Source organism: Phyllostomus discolor, chromosome 3 (genome assembly GCF_004126475.2).
Source record: "Phyllostomus discolor isolate MPI-MPIP mPhyDis1 chromosome 3, mPhyDis1.pri.v3, whole genome shotgun sequence".
Taxonomy (NCBI): domain Eukaryota; kingdom Metazoa; phylum Chordata; class Mammalia; order Chiroptera; family Phyllostomidae; genus Phyllostomus; species Phyllostomus discolor.
This window is the reverse complement of record NC_040905.2, coordinates 190,814,857-190,839,693: the sequence shown is the minus strand read 5'-3', so window position 1 is coordinate 190,839,693 and position 24,837 is coordinate 190,814,857. Positions and strand designations below refer to the sequence as shown.

Below are 24,837 nucleotides of genomic sequence, written 5' to 3'. Positions count from 1 at the left end.
TCTGGGAAAAGACTGAGGCCATTTGCTTACTTACTGCTATTCAGTTCTCAGTATTGAGCAGAGAAACAATGCATGTAGAACAGTTCATGCATTGATGAGGACTTTAGATGGTAGTTCTCTTATGGAGGAAGATTGGAGTTAAGGCTGCTGTCATGAATTAAGTGTCTACATTCTGGGTGAACCTACATTTCCTTTATCTCAGCTATCCTCCTGCCTCCTCTTACGTGTGGAAACAGATCTGGTCTGTGACCCAACACACATCATACCCTGCTGTATTCTTGCCAGCACTCACCCTCGGGTACTGAAATGTCTCTCTTGCATCAACTCTCTAGTTAGCTTCCTGCTTTGAAGGGACTTAGCAAGAAGCCTGTATCTGTGGCTTGCTGTGATTTAATTAGTAATTTCTACTTAAATGGCCTTTGTGCTTGGCACATACTTAGAAAGCGTACAATAAACATTAATGATTATCCATTCCATCTGCTGGTCTGGATACTTTAAATACCAACATTGTCACTAATCCTGAACATCTCTGCATCTACTATATTTTGTCATGTATAATGTGCACTTCCCCCGCCCCCAAATTTTTGAGGGAAAAATAAGGGTGCACATTATACATGGGCATAATGCTTATATACCATGGGTATAATCATGGCCACAATAATCCCATGTAAAATGTTCACAAAACATGGGTGTGCATTGTACATGGCAAAATATGGTATATAGCATAATTGGACTTTAAATAAATTAACCACTATGACCTTTTGAACGTCCCACACATCTAGGTTCTTTCTGGTTCTTGTTTTATTTTTCTTCCCATCTGTTCATGGGGATAGAGTTCCTGCAAGCCTTGTATCCAGTCTCATCTTATTTATAACAATTCGATTAGCAATTATATATAATTTCTAATGTAGACACAGACAGAGCAGGCACATTAATAGTCACCTTCCCAAAGTACAGCATATGTACAAACTAAGTCAGTGAAAAGGAAAAAGAGGCAGTACCAGGCTAGGTACTTGACACACACAGTTAAGTTTATTCTCACAACAATTCCATATTAAAGAAAATGAAGTTTGGAGATAACAGAGGTTTCATTGAAGTGACAGAGGCAAAATTTCACCTCATGTATGTGGCTGTACTGCACTTTTTTGCTACTTTATCGCAACGTCAAACTGTCTGGTTTGTTGAATTTAGTTTAAAAAGTAAAAATGAACCACTTAGAAGGAAAAGATTATTGCTAGCAGTGTGATATTAGACTAGCCAAGCCTTAAATGAAGGGTTTTTTGTGCATGTGTTCTTTGCTTTTTCCAGAATGGGATATCTCAACTATTTAACTATATTTTAACCTTAGATTTTGATCAAGGCCAAAAATAATGAAACAGGAGAAATATGAGGTTTTTAAGTGGAGATACTGTGAACAGATTCTTAACATAAAGTTAACGTGCAGGGCAAATGAAGAGTTGAACAAAAATGATGAATTTCTTATTAAAATTTAGCTTGACATTAAAGTGTGTCAAGGGCACATAGTTCTGAAAGACTGTTGGACAATACAAAGAGTGTGAGCAAAGTCAGAAATGGTTGTGTGGTCATTATTCCATTCTGTGAATTGGATCGCAGGGGACCATTGCATAGTGATTGGCATGAGGATAAGTTCAAAACTGAACAATACAATGATGCAAATTAGGGGGCTGATGTTGGTCTGCCTGAGGATAGGAATAATGAATGAGGGAGGCTCGGTCATACAAGAATTTTTCTTTTATTTAAACATGCTAATAAGAGTTTTAAACAGAAATGGAACTGTAGTTTGTATTTTAAGGATATCCGTGTCTTTTCCATTAAAATGCTCATGGAGACATTTAATGACAACACCTAAAAGTCATTCTGAGAACTAAGGTTATGTGTCCATCATTAAAAAGAGACCCAGAGGAATTTCCATGGGCCACCAGAAGAAGATAAAACAGGATTGAGAAATAAATTATGACCAATGTATTGAATCCCAGTGGGAGGAAGTGGTGATTAAGGATAATAGGAAATCACTATAAATATAGTTTTTTTATTCTCTCTAAATTGAAGACTTTGGATAAAACAACCTGAGCAACTGCAGATTCACCCTGTGGGTATATATTTATTTTTACAGTTAGAACCAGGGCCACATGTCACCCTTATCCCCCATCAATACCTCTCCTTTTTCATCCATTCAAAGAAACAAACTCTCAGAGAACAATATGGCAGGCTAAAGAAGGAGAAGACTAACAGTGTACTATATTTCTTGATGTGTCTTTTCACTTACATGCAGTCATGTATGTGCAGAGAGAGGCAGAAATAATATTGCTATAAAATAATGCTGAAGATTATAGGATTCTTATACTTTGTTTATTGGGGAAAAAGCCACAGATATTTTATGTCAGATTAATATACTAAAATTAAGACAATTTAATTTATGTCAAAATCAATTCAATTTTTGTGCATTTAATGTGCATTTAACTTTTATATTTAATTCTTAACACTGCCTGGTACTTATAACCTTGATTATTATTTCCATTATTTTATTTGTATTATTTTTGTTTTTAATTTATTTTATATACCATTTTTAAGTTGACTTCTCTTCCATTATTCTGACTGTTGATTTTTTTCTGTCAGCCCATTTTTTAGGGTTGTATATTTATAATGTTTTAAAATATTTGGTAGTGCCAGTCTCTCTTATTATGCTTTCAAAAATGTTGATTTGCCTATTCAAGTCTGCTTTTCCTCTCAGAATTATTTTAGCTATTCTCAAATGTAACCATATGCAATTTTGGATGTTGATATTGTGATGAAACCAAAAATTACTTAGGGAAGAATTGCTACCTTTATGAAATTTATTCACATGAAGGACTCCCTGAAATACTTTATAACTTTAATGGGAATTTTGACATTTCTTACATAAACTTCCTACACATTTCTTACTTTTTTATTTTTTATTGTGTGTAAAATATTTTATTTCATTGCATTATCAAGCTGATAGTGTCACTATGAAGGAAATATATTAACATTTAAATTATAGAACTCTGATGAAAGCTTGGAATAAAATGAGTTGTGGATTAATAAACTAGATGATTCAATCAAACAATGCTTTTACTTGAGCAGAAGCTAACATTCTAATGACCCAAAAATGAGGTAATGATATGACTCAAATCTAGGGACAAAGCCTCTGTGACCATCTCCCATAAGTTATAAGATTTCTATTACTGATTTTAATTTGAATTAAGTATACCCCATCATTGTCACAGACAACAGTATGGTCATGTCGCAGCCAATATTTCTATTCATCAGAAAGCAAGATGTGAGAAAGAAAACCCCAAATTTCTTACAAAGTTTACCCCAAAATTTGAATGAGACAAGTATTTCCAAAGTGAGTAAACATCTGATTATCCAGGGAATCTAGAAGTAAGAATTTAATTAAAATAATTAAAATTAGTTAATTAAAATTGTATTGATTACTTAAAATAATTAAAACCACAGAGTGTGCTCACTGACTACACAGAAGCAAACTAGAAATCCATTATAGAAAGATAACAGGGGAATCTCCAAACTGTTGGAAACTGAACAATATATTTTGAAATAATCTATGAGTGAAAGAGAGAAACTCAACATAGATAAAAAGTTACATTAAACAAAATTAAAGTGAAAATACAATAGAGTAAAATTTGTATAGCAAACACCAAACAAAAACCAAACAACTCAGTTTAAGAATGGGCCATCAATACTCAAATAGACATTTGTCAAAGAAAACATAGAAATAGCCAACAAGCACAGGAAAAAGTGTTCAGCATCACTAACCATTAGGGAAATGCAGAGCAAAACCACAGTCAGATACTGCCCACACCCACTACGATTGATGGCTATTATCAGACAAATCAAAAATAAGTCTGGCAAGAATGTGAGGGAATTAGAACTCTTGTGCCTTGGTGGTGGGAATGTAAAATGGTGAAGCTGATGTGAAAAGCTATTCCTCAAGAAATTAAATATAGAATTACCATATAAGCCAGAAATTCTGCTTTTGGATACATACCCAAAAGAAGTAAAAGCAGAGATTCCAACAGATAGTTTTATATCCAGTTCATAGCAGCATTATTCACAATAGCCAAAATGCGGAAGCAGTCCACATGTCCATCAGGTGAATGGCTGAACAAAATGCAGTACATACACATGATGGAATGTGATTTAGCCTTAAAAAAGAAGGTCTGACACTTGCGACAACAGGGACGAACCTTGACATCATATGAGGTCAAATAAGCCAGTCACAAAAGGATGAATATTGTGTGATTCCACTTATATGAGGCAGCAGGAATCATGAAATTCATGAACACAGAAAGTAGAATGATGGTTTTCACGGGCTGAGGGGAGAGAGGAATGAGGATTTATTTGTTTAATGGGAACAGAACTTCAGTTTGAGGAAAATGGAAAAGTTCTGGTGATGGATGGTGGCGATGGCTGCAGAACAATGTGAATAATGATATGGAACTGTACTCCTAAAAGCAGTTAATGTGGTAAATTTGATAACATGTATATTTTAGGATAAAAAATTGTGGAACCTAGCTAGAGCAATACTGAGAGAGAAATTTATAGCATTAAATGCACACATTAGAAAAGAGGAAATGTTTCCAAAAAAATGTAACCCACTTTAATAATCTAGAAGAAGAAGAGCAAAATAAACCCAGAGCAAGCAATGGGAGGAAGTAATAAAGATAAGAGCAGAAATCAATAAAGCTGAAAAAGAAAAAAATAGACATATTAACAAAGCAAAGAGCTGGTTCTTTGGACTTCAATATTATTGGCAAACCTCTGCCAATACTGTCAAAGGGAAGAAAAAGAAAATTGAAATCACTGTATAAGGAATGGAAGAAACATATCACTACCAACTCTCCAGAATGTGTATGTATCAAGTGTTCTGCTTGAGACACACTAAGTTTGATATAAATAATGAAACTTCTGTGCCGTAAAGCAGGCACTGGGATTTAGGTGCCTTGCTGCACAGGGACTCTGGTTGAAACCTGCCTGCAGTGGGTCAAAATGTTTTTTGGTTGTTTGCCGTGTGACGGTGCAACCTCCATCTGAGAGCAAACAAACCTGGTTAACCTATTATGTTGAGTGGCTTGCACAGTGAGGCTTAGTTTGTTTCCTTCCTTGGGGATCATTTATTAAAGACGTAAGAAATAAAATGAGAGCATGTTTAAGCTTCCTTTCATTATATCATGAACATTTTTGCATGATTGCTATTTTGTAATAGCTTCATTAGTGAAAGAATTAGCCACCTCTGCATCCTGAATGATGTCATTGCAGTCACTGGGTATAAATGAAGGAGGGTCACCCCGTGGAAGAAAGGAATGACAAGTTTGTGTTTTTGTAACTTGACTGCCCAGGAACCTTGTTTACCCACCTCCTCACAAGACAGCCAGGAGCTGTGTGATTGATCAGGAAGCGTGTCCTCCAGTTCTGCTCAGACTTTTGAAACTTAAAGTAGAAAATCGTCATCAGAATGCAGAGAAATCAGAGTAGGTAATAGCTGATTGCTATTTCATGTTGAGTAGAAAATAGGGACTTTGTTGAGAAACCACTCAGACTGATGTCTGTCTCCAAGTTCTGAACATCTTCACTCACTGATTATAAAGAGAATCTTTTATACAATGGGGCCCCTTGGGAGGGAGAAAGTAGTCTCTCCTGACTTTGACCACAACTTCCACTAAAATGCCAGGAGATGCCACCATGTGTGCTGTTCAAAATCACAGGAATTTCTGCAATTATATGCAACAGTGTTTCTCAACCTTTTGGCCACCCATTTAAAGTGTATTTTTAAAAGATTATCAAAATTCAAAACAATAATGTGACCAAATCAAAAGAACAAGAAACAGGTACAGCTGCCTGTTGCCACAAAAGCCAAACTGGTGCAGGTTCCAAAGGAAAGTGGTTTTTTCAGGTGCTACATGATCGGGGAGGATGGTGGACCCTCGTCTCAAAGCCCGTCTCCTCAGCAAGGCTGACACAAAAGCCAGTGCCCAGAGCTCCTGCCCCACTTTAAAGTACAGTCCTTTGGAGTCCACAGGCAGCTGTTAAGTGGTCCAGGTAACTTGGCTTGCTCCCAGCTGCTCTCCAATTCAGGTCCTTCCTGGAGCCTGTGTATGGAGCCCACATGGTCATGGACCATGCGGCTGCTGGGACCACATAGTCACAGTTTCTGACCAAAAGAGCATGTGAATATACGGGCAAGTGCATCACCCAGTGGGCCAGAGAGAGTGAGACACTCCCTCCTGGAGGCCATGGGTCACTTGGCCTTAGCAGGTGAGTGTGCCTTGTGAGTGCAGGTCACAAGCAAGTGAACCACAATCAAGAGAAAGCAAGACTCTGTTCCCCTGGGATGATATTACCTTGGATGTGGGACAAACCAGGTGCTTTCTCAATAGGACCAATCAACTTCCCAAATTTTCACATGCTTCATGTGGGCCCACCTCCAAACCAATCCCTTCCTTCCCTAGGCTAGCCTGACAGGCCTCTCTGGTCTAGAACCTCCCCTTGTGACACTTTACTGCTGTGGCACATGTGCCTGCCTTCCCCTGATCCCACCCCCAGTCTGGTACTGGAAGACGAAAGAGGCTTTCCCCTATCCAACATCTTGCTGGCTTTTCTCACACTCAGCCTAAGAACCTCCCCTGCCACCATCTTGGCTGAGAGGGGAGATTCCCCAGCACTCCAAACAGACTGTCAACTGGTAACAATAATACAAATAAAACAATATATTTATACATTGATCATTCCAATTATTGTTTTAGGTCACTGACAGAGATTAAATTATTTGAAATCTTTCACTGACATTTCTATATCTGGTATAATAGTAAATGGCTATAGTTGCCAGTTGGGGTCATATTCAGTTGCTGTATTTTTTCATTCTTTTTTCAATCGAAGTAGAATGTTCTCATTTAAATTTTAGTCATCAGGAGTGGGCAATAGTCTTCACTATACCTGTTTGATTGTTTTTGGAGAATCAGATTCAAAATGGACCTAAAATTTATAGACAGATTTTTCAGTGACTACAGGTAATATCATCTCAAAAGCCGCAAAGTCAAATGTCTCATCAGGGGAGATAATGATAAATGGATGTCTGTCTCCTCTCTGTTCCACTCCTCTCTGTAAAGCATTCCTTCAGGTTTGGATTAATCATGCCTAATACTATATACCAACAATTTCATTCTCCAGCAGGTATTGTGAAATTGTGAAAGTCATCAGGCAATCTGCAACATGGTTTAATTTTCTTTGGAAACTTTAATACTTTATCCTTAACTTGAAAATTTGTGACATTTTAGCATGGTGTCCTAGATTCAGACTGTTCAAGATTCTGCCTGTTTCAGTGAGAAACACAATTTAAGTAAATCATTTATACTCTTGAAAATGATCTGGCATTATTAGAAATGTTTCATCCAATGTCTCATTTCACTCATTTGCATACTTTTATAACAATCTGCATTCTTATGTGCATAAAGTCATTTCTTTGCATAGCATATTGAGGGAAATGCATGATTTGATCATATGCACAATTACTCTCTTTTCTTTTGACTCTGAATTGAGAAGAGCGTACTCTGGAGCCACACTAGTTGGATCTGAATCCCAGCTCCACTACTTTCTAGCTGTGTGACCACCAACAACTTACTTAACCTCTCAGTTTCTGTATAAACTGAGGGTCACACTAAATAGTAACAACTCCATTGGCTATAGTAATTAAATGATCAGTTATTGACATATAATACATGTTCAGAACAAGTTATCCATTATTATATATGAATAGCACAAGATTGAAGAACTTACTTAAATATCAGTGATTTTATCTAAGTTTAGTATATGTAGTACTTGTGATTTTAATTACTTTTCTAAATAATTATGTTTTATTAGAATTATTCTGACATTAATTAAAGGGAAACAATCTTGGACGTTTCTTAAATAGAGAAAGGAGTACATTGTCTCACATAAACAGGAAATCCTTGAGGAGGTTCCACATGAAGCCTGGCCGAATTAAGAATTCAGACAATGTTAGCAATAATAAATTAATCTCTTTTTTCTCTCCCTTTTCAATCTCTTGGTTCTGCTTTCCCAAATTTGGCTTTATTTCCAGGAAAAAAATGGCTTTTGGTCATTCTGCCCTCATAGTTCTTAACTATCACAGTCTCAAAAACGAGAGACACCCTCTCACGGCAGCCTTCTAAATTCCCATGTAAAATAAGTACATGGAAGTGGCTTATGGGAAAAACCAGTCTCTATAGTTAACTCACCCTTTCAACCTTCTGTCTAGAGACATTTCTTCTTATTCTTGGATAAAATGTCAGGCATATCCCATATCGTTTAGTTAATGACGCTCAGTTTTATTTCCCTGTGTTAGGAGATCCAGGCTAATGCTAAAGCTTCAACGTCTCATCCACGTGAATGCCTCTTCCACTCCCCAGCTTGGCCCTTCTGCAGGCTCGACACTCCGCAATGGGAAAGACAGCTGATGCTGGTTTCCGCACCGCTTTCTGTCCCTGCTCTCCTGCGCCTCCTCTTTTACTCACCCTGCTTCCTTTTGAATCCTGAGACTAGGGGGACAAAGACAGGCAAGGACGGGAAAGGTTTGCCCGTAGGTCACGGCCACAATCTGGCACTGATACCCTCTGACATTGGCAGATGTCCAAATGCTTACTCTCCTAATTGAGCCCATTTTTTTGTTTCTTGGAGACTTGCTGGGCCCTCTTACCAGTAGTTCTTCTAGCTAAACACGTAGTATTTTCTGCTCAGGTCCTGCGTCTGACAGACATGCCAACACTTGCTATGGAAAATTTACTCCCAGTTCAGTTAGTGCTCTAGATTTTTTATTTAAAACATGCCCACCCCACTGTCTTCCACAGGACTGACACCCAGCTTTTACGTGCCTCCCATCTCACCTCCAAACTCTGGAAGCCACTTCTCTGCTGGGCTTGGGAAGTGAGCCTGCCTGCAGGCAGCGTGAGTTGTCTGTCCTTTCACTCTCATATGATTTGGTCGGGCTTCGCTGCTGCCCTAGTCCAGTGCTGCCTGGAGTTGGGTAGCTACATTTTTCTCATTCTGGAGTTGTTTTGGTAGTTGTGTTCAGTTGGCTCTTCCACCAACTGCATTTTTCAACTTGGTTTCATCGATATTGTAGGTAATATGTTGACCTCTAATTTTTTATAATTGCTGAATGCTTTTTAAAATAAAAGATTTTATTTATTTATTTTTAGAGAGAGGGGAAGGGAGGGAGAAAGATAGGGAAACATCAATGTGTGGTTGCCTTTCGAGTGCCCCCTACTGGTACCCAGTCCACACCCCAGGAATGTGTTCTGACTGGGAATAGAACCAGTGACTCTTTTATTCACAGGCTGGCGCTCAATCTACTGAGCCAGACCAGCCAGGTTGGCCTTTGATTTTATTATTTGTTTTATTTCTCACACTGTTCAGAATTTAGGTAGGGTAGAATATTCTTTTTGTCACAGGGAGGGAGAGTCTCAGTGGTCTTCAGAAGGTCTAGGCCATGGCCTCTGCCTTCAGATTTTCAGTCTAATTGGAGAGCTAAGCGAATAAATCTATATGTGTAGTTTAAGGTGCTAATAATGATAATGGCTTTTTTTTTACTGAGTATTAAGTATGTGTAAGGCTTTATCATTTTATCAAATGATAAAAATGATATATTTTATCATTTAATTTTCATAGCAACCTTCACTTAGGGACTATTATTGTATAATCTCCATTTTATAAATCAAGGCTCAGAGAATTTAAATAACTTGCCCCAAATTCAGAAGAGTCAGAGCCCAAATTTGAACCCAGGTCTCTCTGATTTCAACTTCGTCGTCAGCACCCTTGAAGACCTTCCTTTGACTGTTAGAAGCTTGGAGTCTAACAGAGCAATTTCAGGAGGTAGCATTATAAGGAAGACGTTACTTCTATCCAGTGCTTTGATGCAGTAAATATTATGACAGAAGGTCTTTCTTCATAAGCTCATGTCATGACTTGGCGATGGCAGAGTGTGTGCTTAGTTGGCTTGGGCTGTTACAGCAGTGCCACACCCTGGGTGGCTTATAAACAACAGAAACTTATTTCTCACAGTTTTGGGGGCTGAAAGCCTGAGATTGAGGTACCAGACTAGTTGGGTTCTGGTGAGAAATCTCTTTCAGGTTGCAGACGGCTGACTTCTCATCATATTTCACATGGCAGGAAGAGAGTGAGTGAGCTCTCTGACCTCTCCTTGTAAGGGCACTAATCTCACTCATGTGGGCTCCATCCGCATGATCTGATGACCTCCCTAAGGTCCTACTTCCAAATACTATCACACTGAACTCTAACCAGTAGAGTTCAATACATGAATTTTGGGGAAAACAAGCATTCAGTCCATTACAATGTCCTAGGAATAAATGCAGGAATCTTAAAGCTTATCTCTCTCAGGAACCCAACCAGTTCAAACACTCTTCCTTGTGCATACTGACCATGTGTGTGTGCTCACCAAAACCCAGTGCATTTTAAATATACCCTGAAATATAAGAAGACTCTATTTAGAATTAGAAATCCCACCATCTCTGAGGTTTCCAAAGATTTATTTAGTACACTTTAGGGACTATTTAAAGAAGTACAACGTTAAAGTTCACCAAATTCATTAGAATTCTGATTTTCTTTTAAAGGTGACTTTTACACATCCATTCATTTGATACTTACAATGACACTACAGAATTAATTCTTATTATCACCACTGTAATTATTGTTATATTATAAGGAACCTGAGGCTCAGAGTTACAAAGTGGCTTGCCAACTCACACAGTTAGCAGCTGGCTGGACTCTCTTCTGATTGTAAATCTTCCTACTCTACCTCAGAGCCTCAGATGCTGCCCACGATCGGTCTAGCTTTTTCTTGGCTGGTTCCTCCAGAATGATGGATATCTTCAAAAAGTCGCCAATGTGACTGCAAGAGCTGATTATTGGCTGGCTGGAAATAAGACATACATCAGACACGGCGGTCAAGTACAAGTACACTTACAGAAGCATTGTTTTTAATCATGGAAAGCTGGTATGACAGATAATGTTTTGAAATATTAAATCGTGTTTTGCTTTTCCAGCTATTAAAAAAAAAGAATGAGCAGTGTTTATGTTTTATACTTTGTATTTTCCTTCCCTCATTCCAAAAAGGCAACCAGTACTTGTCATTCCCCTCCCTCGGCTGTAATTTCTAAGCACACCAAAGTTACTGATTTAAAAAATCCTTTTTAAGGCCTTTCTGGAAGCTTAAGTTCACTGTGGATATCATGAGGCAGAAGCAAGAGAAGCCAGTCCCCAGCGGGGTGAGAAGTAGATAAAAGCAGCAAGAGAGTCAGGCCATCTCATCAGTTTTAAAGGGGATGGCAACCTGCTAATTTGTGGTGTATTGGCGATGTAGCATATGATCCACTGAAATATTCATGAAAGCAGGAAGAAACCCCAAGAGGGAATGACTACTTCATAAAAGCTCACTAGGCTGGACCTTAGATAGTAGCGCTGGATCATAGACAAACATTCAGGTGCCTGACTCCAGAGCCACAGGACTTTGAAGTTCGGTGTGGAACGGATGATAGGTTCATCAGGTCTTCCTGGATGTCCCAGAGGCGGGAGAGGCTTTGTGAACAGAAGGTTTTGCAGAAGCTCCGTCACCACCTTTGTATGAAGGCAGGGACAGAAAGGATTCTCAAAAAAATTGCTTTTCTGGACAGCTACTAGCTGGAAACTTGAAGTCAGGTTTAATTTTATTTAACAACAAGAAAGCATATACATGCATGTGTGGGGGGTGGAGCTGGATTGTTGAAACAACTTGAAATATGTGGGTAATTTTTAACATTGACTGATGGGTTCATGGGGGCTCATAATATTATTCTGTTTCTGTATGTTAGAAATTTTTCATAGTGAAATATTTTTAAAAGTCAACAAGGTAACAACGTATGTACTTGTATACTGTAGAATAAGGTTCTTCTTGGCCCTGCTGGAAAGAGCTTAGGGAGTGCAACTTAAAGCAACGCCCGCCACCGGCACAGAATGGAGAAGTGGCAACATACGTGAGAGGCATTCCCCATCCTGTATCAGGATTCTCCAACTTCTCTTTTTTACACAGTCAAAGCTATCAGAAATCAAAACATGCCATTTTAGTCCTCTTCACATCGAACAAACGTCATGCTTTTGTGAGGGTACATTAATAATTTGAATCAATAACCAACTATTTTACCACAAACAAAGTTATCGTCCAATATTTGATTCTATAAGCCTCTTTAAAAAAAACCTGAGTGATATGTTTCTGCTTGCATTCGTTCCAGGGAAAGCACTGCTAGGAACAGACATGGAATGAAACTACAGTCCCCTATCCACTAAACCTGCTTAAGGCAGATAATCTGGCTGGCTTTGATCCACCACCATAGAAGCAGACGAAATAAAACCTAGCCTGGATCCTCATCAGAGTTCGAGGGCTGAATTTCACTTCCACATTCAGACAAGAGCCCCGGTGAGCAGCTTTTGCTCCAAACCTTCTCCCCGAGTCTTGCTGGTGCTCTGGGATGGCACAGTCAGCCCTCAGCGCTCTCAGATTCTTTTTCTTCTGGACACCCCGAGCTGTCAGACTCGCTCATGCTCCTGAGGTGCTGGCCTCTTTTCACATTCTGCCGTAGAACCTCAGCTCAGCAGGCCCAGAAGCCTGAACCAGCACAGACCCCTCTTCCAGATGAGGTGTCTAACACCAAGCAGGCCCCGATGAGGAAGCTCCAGCTGCGGGGAGTCTAAGCGGCACCCCAGAGAGGCCTGGGGGCGGACCCTGAAGGACTGCCTGCTCTGTAAGTGGCCCCGCTCTGGAGAGGGGCTGTGCTCTCCTGAACCAGTCGTCAACCCACAACAGCTTCCAGTAGCTCAGGAAGATTTGAATGTGCTCCCAAGGAGCACACACGACCAGCCAGCCATCCTTGGGACTGGCCCAGGTGCAGCTACTTCCCCAGAGAAAACAGCTTCTCCTTTGCCACTGCCACCAACATTAAGGCCCCTGACAGTTCCTTGTCCCTCAGGGCTGAGGATGGAGTATCAAAACCTGAAAAGGTTTCACAGCCTCCCCCACCCCAAGGGTCTCCAAAGTGGTATGTGGCAAGAAAACGGTACAACTTTCACCTCCATTCATTTTTATCTAGCAGGCTAAAAAGCTTCAACAACAGGTATGTAGGATTGGCAGAGGCCTCCCCACTTGGTTCATGCGTCAGTTAAGGGGTGAGTTATTTCCTGAGGGGAGAATATAAATCCCACAACTCAGTGGGGCTGACGGGGCCGACAGCGGCAGTGCACACGTTTGTTCGAGTGCATTGCCGCACAAGGTGGCTTGGGTATGGTTGCTGTGTCCTTCTGGGAGTTCGGTATCCCAAAGAGTAGAATTTTTATGCTACTGAAGCTGGTAATGACAAGTTGTGACAATATAAATCTCTTTTATGTGTTCCTTTTATTTTTTGTTTTGTACAACACAGTTCCCTTGTTGTCTTGTGGCAAAGAACCTGAAAGAGGAACAGTTTTCTTTCCATTAAATGACAGGGGCTCCAGATCGGCTGACCTTCCCTGGGATGGCGAGCCGCTGTCAGTGTAACGCCACCTAACGGGTCCTCAGGAAAGGCAGACCCTGACTGCCTCCTGTGGAGGCAGAGGGGACATTCTAACAATGAGCGAGAGAGTGGCTCTTTCTGTTTTGTTTCATTGTATTTTGAATCCTGCTATGCAGATAGAATGTTGAAAAATAGATGCTGGGCAATGTTTACCAAAATGGAGTCAAAAATGATACGTCTCAGACATAAACTTCTCATATCCTAACACTAAAAAAATATTGCAACAGAATTCTCTAACCCATTTTAAGATCTTTCCAATAAAGTTTCAGTGATTTCAAAATCATTTGGTTAAAATATTAAAGTAAGATTTCTTCTGACTTCCTTTAAAACTATCTGGGGAAGGGAGACTTTATTAAATTTTAACTATACCAGTGAACAAGAGATTTTGTGAAATGGGACTAAGAAATTAATCTAGTGCAGGAAGTGCTGGTGATGATATAACTCCTCTGCTAGATCGACAGATCCTCTGAGAAATGTCTGCAGCCAAGACAGTTGTCAAAACCAATAATCAAAATAAAGTGAACATGACTAGACCTTTCACTTCTGAAACATAAAGCATTAGGCCAACATTTTATTTAAGGGATGAAGCATATTCCATCACAACACAATGCTAAAAATGTTATTAATAATTTAGCGAGAGCCTGAATACAGATTTTTTGTTTTATTTTATAAACATAACTAAAACAGTTAAAATGTCTAATTTATTTTTAGTACATTCTTTGTTCAATGTCTGTTTTGGTAAATTGTTTGTAGTGTGCACATTACCTAGTACTGTATTACATATATGCATATTATGTGTGTGCCTATATATATGTACACACACACATACACACACATATGAAGGGAGAGAGAGATCCAGAAATTCCCTTGGGTTTCACACATGAGACGCAGAATAATGTTTAAACCACAACTTGGAGCAGGGCTCTGAGGATGGTGCATTTCTATATCCCTCGCACAAAGCATGGCTCTAGAGTCAATAAATGTTTGATGAAAAAATGAAAATTTCGATATGGCTAGAAGTTTAGTTTGTTCTTATATAAAATAAGCATACGTTAGTTCTTTTTAAATGTTTTAATCCAGCCATACATAAACGGAGCAGTGAAGTAAGATCGCAAAATATTTACTTTGTGAAAACGATTACTACTGTTAGACCTGAGAAAAGGTGCCTGATGTTTCCATTACTAACCACTAGATGGCAGTAGCTCTACATTTTACTCTCCATCTTCTGGTCCCAGGACTCTTTCCCTAGTGGTCTTGGTATTAGTACCTGGAATGAATGTTATCTCTGCAGATACTTGTCAAGAAAAAAGCATATCTGCTTTAAGAACTCTGAGATTGATATTCCTAATGCAAATACATTTCTGCACTTGTTTCTTGTTGCATATATCTATGACTATAGCAAGTTATCCACCAATTTTATCATCTTGAGGCTGTATATTATTACAGCAAAATGGATAAAGAATTTATTTTAAGACATTGGAGTCCATAAAGATCTGCATATGGAAATGTTAAGATAATTGCAGTGCTTTTATATAGCATTTTGTTATTCTCCTCTCTTTTCTTCTTCCCCCTAACCCCATAGCTTTGGAATTCCAGAGTGCAGACATGAGTACAGCTACAAATACAGATAAAGATGTCAGAAGTTAAGGCTCTCTTCTTTCTTCTCTTCCCGGGTATTGCTGTCTATTCACAAACAAACCGCCTAACTGTGACTGAGAGCTGCCCAGTTCCTCTCCCATGGAACAGAGCTACACAAAGCACCTGCAAAATTCATGTGTTTGGACAGAAAATGACAGAACTGGAGACAGGTTAACCACCGGGCAACATGAAATGCTCTGCAGCTCAGTAACTTAGGAAAGTGATACTGTGAAATTTTCCTTTGAAATAGGAACAAATTCTAAATCAGTACTTTCATGGGGCTGTTTTGTTTGAATTTATTCACATAACCATAGCAGGGTACTGGAAAGAAGCTATACCCAACACCTGGGAATTGATGTTATCGCTAAGTAGTTTGGTCTAAAGCCCTTAGAGATAGTACCTAGGTCTTTTAAGATTTCTTTGTTTTCTATGACTTCATAAACTACTAGTGCTAAATGACTAAAACATTGAGGAATGAAATAGATTAGTTTCAGTGTCTTAAAAACCTCTTGATCTTTAAATTTGTATCTTTTTATTCCTCAGATACTTCTGGCTCTGACGGGTCCAGAAATGCCGTTTTATTTCAGCATCTCCCTATGCCCTGACAACGGCCTTCTCTCCCCCTCCCCCAATTTTCAGATCTTTCTAAGGGCGATATTAAAGATGAGAGAGCAAGAGAGAACTAAAATGTGGATACTCTGAGTATTCATTTTTTTAATTAAGTAAATATTGGTGATGAAAAAACAAAAGCTACAGGTTTCTGTGATATATTTAAAGCCATATTTGTCTGTTTATGATAGAAAACTTGGGTTTAAGTGACAACTCTCCCTCATGCTTTCTGCATTTATTGAACTTAAATTCCATCTCAATCTAGTTCTAACTCGTTTCTTCAGAGAGAAAGCAAAAGGATTATTTTGAAACTGAATCTTCTCTTGACTACCTACAACCAAATGTTGTTGGAAATTATTATTAAACCAACCAAATCAATGGGAATCACGTGGTATCTCCAAAGGACCATTCATTCCTTCATTTAACAAGCTCCCCTAGGCTGTCCAGCCATTGTGTTCTCATGTAACAGAATCCAGAGCTGGAAGGAAGAAAAGGCAAGGGGGTCTTTTTTCAGGGAGAATAACCTCTTGGGATATCTCCTAGCTCACTGTCCTCACGTCCTTGGGCAGAACTTGTACCTCCTCTGGTCAAGCTGCTAGAGGAAATGTACGAGGTTTCTGTAACTCTCCTAGACCAATTATGAGTCGTTCCCTAGACAGGTCTGGGTATACTGTCACCTGAACAGGAACGGCTGATAAATCTTGTGGTGGGAGACAGTGCATGGGCTTTATTGGAGAGAAGCTGGTAAGTTTGAACAACTAACAGGTCACACAGGTCACACAGGTCAGTGTTTCTGAACAGGGTAGTAGCAGAATGGGATGGTTCAAATGTGTCAGAAATAGCCCGGGGTAGAGGGGTTCTCAAGAACTAAACCGCGGAGGAGACTGCAAGTCTGCAGTGTGGGATGACCAAGGCCACCGTGTACCCCACATCTCGGAAGGGGCTCTATCTCCCTGCGTCATTGTGAGGGATGAGACTGGTTTGTCTAAAGCACTGGGTGGGGAGTGTGTATTTTTAGCTTTCTTTTGGGATGATTCTGGTTGCCTTTGGGCACGTAGTGGGCCTGTTTGCCTCACTGAGAGAGGGTGTCAGTGTCCAGTGGGCTTGCAAAAGTAATCTGGGGATTGTCAGTTGTGTTTCCACCATTAGATGCTGAGGGACTCAGTGCCACTACAGTGGACCAAAAGGGCCAGAAGGCCTGCAGTGCTGTGGGTGACGTTCCAGTGTATCTGCCACAGGCACAGCTTCAGGAGACTCCTGGACATGTGCAGCTGCCTGTGTCAGTGCCCTGGGTCTTGAAAGATTTCGGGCTTCTTTAATGCTCGAGGCAAGGGTGGGCAATTGAAAGAACTGTTGAGAAAAGCATTCCAAGTGGCTGCATCAGTGACTGGGGACAGAGCTGGTATTTCTGAAGCTCCAGATAATAAGGTACCTGTGTGTTTGAAAACAAACAAACAACAACAACAAAAAACCCCTCTGGGTTAAGTATAGTGGTACAAGGGGGAGATGCTGCAAAGCAAAGGATAAATTTTAGGCTGTTTAATGTGTTTGTTCTGTGCAACTGGATTAAATTGTCCTTTATCAAGTATGCATCACCACGAGCCCCTTCAGATGTGTTCTTTTTTAATGACAGTAGAGGACGAGCAGCAAATTCATCGCCTAGAACGCTCTTCCCCATATGGTTCAAATGTAAAGTGTGCTGTGAAAACCACTCACATGTGATTTGTAAAGTGGACGAGGAGGAGAAACCATTACTCCCTGGGACCACTGAGGGCAGACACCTGCATAGATGTGAAGTTTATTGCAGCTTCCCAAGGAGTAATAGGAATCATCCAATTCAGCATCTCGAAATGGACTGTTTGCATACTTGCATATATAAACTATGTAGGTATATGATTATACATATACTGCATTGGACAGGATGCACAATTAGTTTGGCTGAAGCCATTTTCCATCAACAGCTGGCCAGATGGCATTAATGAAAATGTCTTCTCCTAAACCCTGAAACTAATACAGTGTTATATGTGAATTATGCCTCAGTGATAAAAAAAAATGTAAAGTGGAATACAAATTCTATTGTGACACTAAGAATTTTAACATCTCTTTTGGTTTTGTTTAATCTCTGTCAGCAATTGTTTTTTCAGACTCCCATGCCGACTTATGATTATGGTGGATACAAGAAAAAAAGATCGTTTTCACTTGTCTTTAGATGCTACCATCCTTTGTGAAAGGAACTGAGGTTTGACCATCTGTAATGGAGTGGGCAATGAGGTATGATTACTAGGGGTCCAGAGACAAGAACGAGAGCAGTCAGGATGGAGGAGTCATGAGAAGAGACACTGAAATGGGGAAGTTGCTTATTTCAAAAATTGTGGTAAAATACATATAACCCAAAATTTACCAGCTTAACTACTTTTAAGTGTATTGTTCAGTCATGTTAAACATAGTCATAATATTGTGCATCCAATCTCTAGAACTCTTCATTTTGCAAAACGGAAACTTTATACCCATTAAACAACTCTCCACTCCCCCTCCCCCATCTCTGGCATCTCCCAACCTCCGCTCTGAGTTCTGTCTCTAGGAAGCTGGCTGCTCCAGGGGCCTCACGTAGGTGAAATCAAACAGTATTTGTCTTTTTGTGTCTGGTTTTTCTTCCTTAGCATAATGTCCCCAAGGTTCATGGGATGGGGGATTTTTGAACATGCTGACAAGAACTTATAGGATTAGGAGATGTAGAAAAGCAGACTTCAAGTGGGGAAATAACAAGTATTCACTCAAAGTACTTTAAAAATTGCAGGATTTATATGGGAAATCCATCTATGAAGAGGAAAAAATGTATTTTAATACTCTTTACTGTTTAAAGGAATCATTTTATTACAATAACAAAAGAAGAAAAGTAGTGTATAAAATACATTAAATGTTTAAGAAAATTGACAAAATTGCTATTAGAATAAAAGAGCTTAAGAAACCTGTTTCAGTCGCTATATATCAAAAAATCAGATGTGAAATAAGGCTGTAAGTAATTTAAATAATATAAATGGTGTGTATATATCTCCATGTATGAGCCCTGTAACTAATTGACTTTTAGGTTATTTTTATTACCTTGATAAATATCGGTACCCAAGGAAAAGTATAATAGGTAACAATAAGAAAAGGAAGCTACTTATTCTCACTTTAGGATAGGATCAATGAACCATTTCCAGCTGTTGGTTATCAAAAAAAGACAGGTTGCACCATGGAAAGAAGACAGTAAGTCCGAAGTTTCACAAATGCAGGTCTTTGGACAGGGCACTTCCCTTCTCACTTGCTTGTCTGTGCAATGGGAAGAATGATATCTAAGTCCCCTTCAAGTCCATTACATTTATGACATTATGAATGTAATTTTCATTCAGATAAACGGAGACCAAGCTTTAATATTCATTTGGCAAACATTTAGTGATGGTACGTTCCATAAAGGTCCTATACTGGTTGGTGAGAAAGGATACGTGAAGAAGTTATAAATTAGGGACCACCCAACTATGCTGGGAATGTTTAGGGGAAACTTTATAGGATAAAATATTTGAGCTGGGTCTTGAGAAAACACATAATACATGCAGAGAATAGAAAAACAGATCCATCATTTTCCTTCCAATGAGTAATTTATGACCCTCAAATACTTTGCACAATTCCCTTTCCTGCTACTAGGTTCCTCTGATGATTTGAGAACTAGAGAAAGAAAAACAAGTTATTTTTTCTGAGAAATCACCCCACTGGGCCAAAGCATATAAAGTAGTTTGTGATGTTATAAAGGAAGACAGGAGTGCAAGGAAACAGGGACTCACGCAGAAACTGAAAATGTTGAAAAATCAATTGGAGTTAAAAGAAGATTGGTCGAGAAGGGAAACAGAGCTGTGGTCGCTCTGAAGGTTAGCTATTGATAGCCCAACTCACGCTGTCCCTAATGGGTCCTTCGAGGCATGCCAAAGGGGGATGGTAAAGGTTAGTGGGAAACGGAGCTTCAACTCTAATAGAGACCAACTTCCTCTTGGCACTAAAGAATGTAATTTCCACTTCAATGAGAATGAGAAAGGCCATTGTTCCATAAATAAGTATCTAGGATATTATCTAGTGCTAAGGAAGTAAACTGAAAGAGTATTGCAAGTGAATTTTGGAATTTTTTTTGCTGCATGTGCTTCATAGCCTTTCTCCCAGATAAATAAGAGGTTACTTCCAAAACCCTGTGACTTAATACCTGAGGGACCTTGACAAGTCACCTATTTTTCTAAACCTCAGTGTCCTCGGTTGTAAAACGATGCCAATATCAGCATCCTGCAAGAAAGAGTAGTTGTGAAGATAAATTGAGTTAATGGGGATGAAGCACTCAGCACGGGCCTTGTGTAGAGAAGATGCTTAGTAAACGCTCATTCCCTGCTCTCTAGAGTAGTTCCTAGCCCACCCAACCAAGCTGTATCAGTCAGGGTCCAATCAGGAGACCGACACCACGCAGTGATTTTAATAAATTTAATAGAAAGGATATTAACAATAACAGGGGATTGGAGGAACAAGGGATTAGCCAGTAAGAATTAAAGAGAGCTGTAAGGATATAGAAGTGGCAGATAAAAGGCAGATTCACAACCTCTAAGGGTATGACAGAGCAGGGCGTCTCACCCCTGACATCCCTCACTGCAGTGGCTGAGACCCAGACCTTGTTGAAGAAGTCATGGTCACTGATAGCAGAGAAGTTGCTATGGTGCTGCCCCAGCACAAGTTGCTGGAAACTTTTCCTCTATAATTGCTGGAAAGCTATTCACTGGGAAGTGTCTTGCCAGAGGTGTTCCAGAGTGCCAGAGAAAGCTGTTGGTCACACAAGGTGCTCTTGGCCACTGTGCACTGCAGGAGTGAGGTGTCAGAGAAGACAGCTGGGCTGTAGAATCCTGTAGTCAGAGAAACCACCACAGCGATGCAGGAACTGGGTGCTGGAGGTGCCATGTGAGCTGCAGGAGCAAGGACTGACGACATGTGCACTGCAGAAACCAGGTGCGGAGGAAGCTGCACTCACTCAGCACACCATGGAGTGGAGCACGCTAGCATCAGGGAAAAAGATCCCCTTCCTCCATTGATTGTCTCTCCAGAACTCTCTATTGACAAAGCTTGGCATTGTCTCACGTGGCAAAATAGAAATAATTGAAGAGCCCAGATCAGGCTCTTCAAATAATTGAAGAGCCCATTTCACAGGTCAGGCAATGAAGAAGAGATTTGTAGCTCAGAGGCACTAAAATGACGTGTCACACTGGCTAACCTAGTTTCTCTTTGAGGTGCATGAGTGTGGAATCATTCCCTGTGAATTATCCAAAAGACCCAGTAGGTGTAACAGTCAGGCTAGCTCTCAGGAAGGGCCATCTAGGGATGCCAGCTGTCATAGGCAGGGGGGATTTCACTTTCTCTCCCTCCGCTTGTGTCCTAGCTCCCTTATATTCCCATAAAGAAGAAATTGCTGATCTTACTCATCAAATTCTGGTCTATACATTTACCCACATTTGCAAATGGGCAGGAATAATCTGTCATAAATATCAGGAATCAGCATTAGTTTTCTTTCACTTCTTCCCTTCTGTAGTACTTTTGGGAAGATGCCTGTCACTTCTCATTTATTCCACAATACCACCTAAGCATCCTGGTCTGTGTGTCAGGTCCCTGTATGCTGTGGCTGGACGGTGGGTAGTAATATTCCAAATTTGCAACTAACCAAATGGAAGTGAAGAACTGCAGACCTCCAACTCAGCTTTGCCAACATTTTGCATTTGCATTAATTAGGTACTCACACAAATAATAAAAAGTCATATTTTCTTCCCATTGGCTTTTTGCCCATGTCTAGCTCCCTGTAGAATTTTCAGGGATGAGCTGTGAGTAGCAGGAGAGGATTCAGTCATTGCCACGGTTTTGCAGACACCTTCAAAATTCCCTCTTAATTTCCACCAACTGCCATTTTGTTTGGCCAAACACCTAATGTGCTTATACTAATCATTATAAAAAGAAACATTTAATTAGCAGTTTATATTTTTCAATGGAAATATTTATATAGCAACTTTACAAACAACTTTCCACATGTTTACTTAAGTCATCCTCACAATTTCTATATGAGATTATTCTTCTTACTTTTATTTTACACCTAGGAAAACCAAAACTGAGAGGTTAAATACATTTACCAGAATCACATGATTTTAAAAAGGTGGAGTTGGTATCTTAGAGGTGTTCTGCTCTTTAATCTTATGTTCTTTCAGTTAAATAAATACATATTTTTTAGAATTCTTGGCATATATTAGGCATTTCAAAAATGCTGATCCTACAAGTCCTTACACTACGTGTGCTCGCTGCTTGCTTTGTGCAGGAGGCGGATCTGCCAAGGCAGCCCCTTTTCAGCTCCCATTGCTATGGTAATACTAATTATTTAACATCTTCCCTCAAAGGTCAAGATCCCTATGGAGACCAAGCATAGGGCTCCTGCTATAATGAGCACAGCTTTCTGGTGGTGGGAAGGATTCATTCCGATCCCTCCCTGCAGCATTACAGATTGGTTTTGCCATCGTAATTTTTGTTTATTGGGAAACAAGATAAATTCACCCCAGTGTATTCATGCTGCTTAAACCTCCGCATTTGTTTGCACGAGTTCGCAGGAAATGTCAATCTGAAATGGTGTTAAGAACAGAGGAATCCATTGTTATGGATAGATTCGGAGAGTGAAAAACAGAGAACATCTGATGCTTTCAGAAAGTTTTCCAAATCTGCTGATTGTTGGGGATCAAGAGCTTTTGAACACTGTTCACTTGCTATTGTGGGCAGACCATGTTTACCTCATTCCCTATTCATTCATGAGATATGGCCCACCCACGATTCATTGGCAGGTAGCAAACTTGCATGTGTGTTCTATAGAGAAATAGAAAATGAGGAAGCATGATACTCTTTTTCTTCCTCTCTCTCTGTTCCTAGGCTATTTCCATGAGCGGCTGCAGACCTTGCTGTACGACATCCCCTGACGTGAGTGTGCACTTGAATTCTGGTGAGGACACTTCCCCTGTGTTCTCTCACCCTAGGGGAGGTCTCCGCTTTCTGCAGCATTAATCTCCTGGCAACGTTTCTTCTTTTGCCTTGTTTCTTTACGGCCCTTCCTCATTTTCACTCTTCCAGCTTTCTAATACTAGTGTAACCAGTTCCTTCTGTTAGAAGTCAGAAAAGGATTTCTATTTTCCTGATTGAACCTAATTGATAGAAGAAACAAATGAATATGTTGATTTTAAAGGGTGGCAAGTGCTTTGAAGGAGATGAAAGGGTAAAATGGAGTTCTTTAGATATTTTTTTAAAGCCTTCTTAAAAAGTGAAGTTATTTGATACCCTGGCCTGATGGCTCAGATGGTTGGAGTATTGTCCTGTACGCCAAAGTGTTGTGGGTTCGATCCCCACTCAGGGCACATACCTAGGTTGTAGGTCTGATCCCCAGGCGCACACATATGGGAGGCCACCAACTGATGTTCTCTTTCTCTTTCTCTGCCACCCACCCAAGCCCCACTTTCCTCTCTCTCTCTCTGAAATCAGTAAAATGTATCCTCTGGGGATGATTAAATTAAAAAATATTTTTTAAAAATGAAGCTATTTGAGCTGCAGACTAAAAAGAAGATAATAATGTGGAGATCTGGGAGAAGTGTGTTTCAGCCAGAGCAGATATTCTTTGGATGATAATTAGTGGTATCTTGAATTAGAAGGTTGGCAGTAGAGATAAAGTGATGGAGTCAAGATGTATGTCCGGGTAGAATTAAAAAAGAATTGTTTATGAAAAATAAAAGTTGGAGGGGAGCAATACAAGAGGATGTGCTTGGCTGAACAATGGCCACCCAGACACACAGGTGGTCATCCTTGGGACAAGCGAATGTTACCTTATTTGACAAAAAGAGGCTTTGCAGATATGATCAAGGATCTTGAGACAGGGAGGATTACCCTGTATTGTCTGAGTAATTCCTAAATGGAATCACCTGTGCCCTTTTTGGAGGGCGGCTTGACATGAAAGAGAAGGAAACATGACCTATGGAGGGGCGTGGGCAGTGTCAGGGGCTAGGATGCTAGGCACTGGTTCTGAAGATGAGAGGTGGGGGTCGCCAGCCAAAGAGTAAAGGCAGGTCCCAGAAGGTGAAAAGGCAGGGAAATTGATGGTCTCTGGAGGAAGTGCAGACCCCTGCCACCTGACTGTGGCCTAGTGAGATCCCTTGTGGGCTTCTGGCTTCTAAAACGGTGAGAAAATTAATTTGTGTTGTTTTAAGCCACCAAGTTTGTGGTAACTTGTTCTAGGGGTCACCGGAAAGCAATACAGAAGTGTGGTACATTTACTAAAATGAGATGTATTGGGAAAAGATCAGGCAGGTTTGAAGGTGGGAAGTGTCAAAGAAATATCACAAGATCATTTTCGAACTTGTTGGTCTAAAGATCTATGAGTAACTTAAATTGAAAAGATTAGTTGACTCTTGAATGTGTCCTACTTGGATATTGGCTGACTTTCTCAGACCTATTGATTGTTGTTTTTCATCAAGTTAGGGAAATATTCAATATTTGTTTTGTTTCAATATTTGTTTTGTTTCATTATCTCTTTTTTTCTTATTTCTGGGACTCCCATTACTGAAACATGTTAGACTTCTTAATATTATTCCACAAGCTGTTGAGGCCCTGCTCATTAAATTTATTTTTATTTTTGAAATCTGTATTTAAGTTTGGAAGTTTCTGTTGTCACTGATTCCTTTCTTCTGAAAGCCCTTCTTATTTTCAGATATGATATGTTTCAGTTCCAGGATATTCATTTGGCTCATTTTTAGTTTTCATATATTTTTTGAAATTTCTTATACCTTTACTTATCAGATCCATTTTTTTCCTAGTAAATACTTAATGTATTAATTACAGTTGTTTTGAGCTTCTTGTTTGC

General features: G+C 39.7%; 1 long non-coding RNA gene across 1 annotated transcript; it reads left to right on the top strand.

The window, feature by feature from the left end:
- The first annotated feature begins 15,238 nt into the window (after window positions 1-15,238).
- Window positions 15,239-24,660, top strand: LOC118499750. Its single transcript, XR_004902280.1, has 2 exons — window positions 15,239-18,506; window positions 22,863-24,660. It is a non-coding gene; the product is annotated as an uncharacterized LOC118499750 (long non-coding RNA).
- The last annotated feature ends 177 nt before the right edge of the window (window positions 24,661-24,837 follow it).